The sequence below is a fragment of the Penaeus vannamei genome, chromosome 15, assembly GCF_042767895.1.
Source record: "Penaeus vannamei isolate JL-2024 chromosome 15, ASM4276789v1, whole genome shotgun sequence".
Lineage (NCBI taxonomy): Eukaryota > Metazoa > Arthropoda > Malacostraca > Decapoda > Penaeidae > Penaeus > Penaeus vannamei.
The window spans coordinates 13290887-13293303 of NC_091563.1; the positions used below are offsets into that span (position 1 = coordinate 13290887).

The 2417-nt window shown below is 41.1% G+C and overlaps 1 protein-coding gene across 2 annotated transcripts in view; it reads left to right on the top strand.

Moving 5' to 3' along the window:
- The first annotated feature begins 1930 nt into the window (after positions 1 to 1930).
- The window catches only part of LOC113807665 (transcriptional regulator ATRX homolog), an 18291-nt gene continuing 17804 nt past the window's right edge, over positions 1931 to 2417 (top strand). The window contains exon 1 of one of the 2 annotated variants that reach the window (XM_027358976.2): positions 1931 to 1982. The gene's annotated coding sequence lies outside the window, so the exon portion shown is untranslated. Of the gene's footprint in view, positions 2096 to 2417 lie in introns of both variants that reach the window. The other variant, XM_027358977.2, reaches the window with a different exon arrangement.

Below are 2417 nucleotides of genomic sequence, written 5' to 3' on the forward strand. Positions count from 1 at the left end.
GGCCATAGGTGTCCCAAATTTCTCCTTCCGGTTTAGGTCTCTATCACTAAGCAAATGATCGAGACACACTTTTTATGTTCGATATACCCTTCAGGTTTTGTTTTAAATGTTTAGACTGAACTTCAGTAATTAAACATAAGACTTTAAGAATCGTCAATATATTTTTCCTGCTTCGTTATAAAAATCATTATTCTTTTGTTATGCTACTATCATTATCCATACAGTCATCATTGTTCATCGTATCGTTATTTTCATGACATTCAGAGTCAAAACAATCTAAGGAAAAACGAAAGAAGATAAAATTAAGAACAAACATATTTCAACCACCACAGATGACTTAGACAAATGCGTTCATTCAATACAAATAGGTTTTTGAGTTCTTTGCAATTTACATGTATTTGTTTTGTTTTATTCAGTTCTTTTAATATTTGTTCCTGTCTTGACATTAAATCATTGTTCATGTGGGGTTACGGATATGGACACCTATTGTCTGTGTCGCTACAAAGAAAATGAAACCGCAGCGCAAATTAAGGAAGGGCCTTATCATACGGTGGCGTCATGCCCATTAAAGCTGGAAGGTCGAATGTCGTACCTGCTGGTTCTTTTTATATCTTGATATGACATTATATGCAAATACAGGCAATCACATTTTAGCACTACTCTTTTTATGTGCAATTACAAATACATATCACAAGTCAAATGATTTTAGCTTATTATCCCATAGATCATAACAGAAAAAAGTTACTCCTACCCCTGCCCCTACTTCAGATCCGCCTTCCCCTTCCTCTAATTTCAGCTTGTATAACGCACTTGATATTATGTTCTTGTAGAAATGGCGTTCTGGTCAAGCACTTACCCTGCTTGATCCAAATAACATCATATGATTCAAGCCTATCGATATTTAAGTAAGAGACAAAGCGCCTACTAAGGAATGGTTTGTGAGGACAAAGCACAAGACATAAAAATAGAAAAGAAGGTGATTCTAATACATCCTGATGAGGGAATTCAGTCTTGGTTTAGGGATATTTGCTATTCACGTGCCAGTTTTAGATGAAAAAGCTGAAAAGCAAATACATACTTTTTTTCCTTTTTTATTCCATGCAAAAGACCAAAGTTTAAAGACCCCCACCCCACCCCCACCCCAATTTAGTAAACAAGTGGTACAACTCAGACCGCGCACATAGCACCCTCCACTTACAGTGAGACTGTCCCTTATGAAACACCATCGCTATACCGTCCCCTGACTACGATACAGGTTAATGATGTATTCAGCTCAGTCCTACTCCGGCGCAACGTATGTATGAAACAGCACATTCCCAAGTGTATGTGCTGGATTTTTCAGTGTGTTCATAAAAAAAACACTGAGATATGATTGAGGACAATGTTCAATTGCGACGACTACCAGGTTTTTATACCTGTGCGTGGGAAGTAGAAAGGACAGGGAGCTAAGTGTCTCTGTGTGCGACCTCGCCATACGACTCTGGGTTATCCTCCGCATAAATCACCTGGGCATCACGCCACGTTTGTGCTCGGGCACGAAGACCTGGCCCCGTAACTCTTTCTTGGGCAGTATCTCGAACTAATCCGGTTACAGCTATATTTACCGTTAATCTTCTAATCATTTTTGGGTCTGGGTGCCCAGTGGTGCCAAGCAAGATTGCCCTTCGTTATTTTTGACCCAAAACTCTCTGCCATTGGCTTGAATGAACATATCACGACCTAATAAGTACGTATGTTATGGTATGACTCGTCTTCTTGTCAGATGAAGCTTTAGTTCCTGATGTTGTGGATATGATGCTAGATAAGATTAAGCAATATTTGATAACGATGTCAGTTGGTGACAATAATTAAGAAACAAATATAAGATGTGATCGCGATAAGAAAGATCTAGCTGGGGAGGCAAGGCTTGCAGGTGACAGTGAGGTAGGTCGCGCTGAGGATGAGGCTGATGAGAGTGGCGCTGGCGGTAAGGATAGGCGGAGGTAAGGGTGGCAGCGACGACGTGAGGGTAGGTGGAGGCAAGGGCGTAGTTGTGCCCCTGACTCAGTGTGTGACAGAGGTGGCGGCAGTAGTGAGAACGACGCGAGGTTGGCGGGTGAGTTGGCGGAGAACGCACTGTGACCTGCGCTCGCGATCGGCGCTCAGTTCCATTGCTATGATTATCACGTCATTATAACTAAATATCGTTGTCGACCTTGAACCCCGATGCGCCTCATTTGTATAATGGCACCCTCTCCTTATCTAATGGTCGGTCGAATAACTTTGTATTTTGATTTTCTGGTCCAATTCCGTATTAGCGTCGGAGATCGAATCATACAACCATAAACCAGAGACCATTATATCTCTAGAAATATCATGAACCGAAAGTTAATACTCTCATTTTGCAATCAGACTGTCAACAAGTTTATCAACAATGA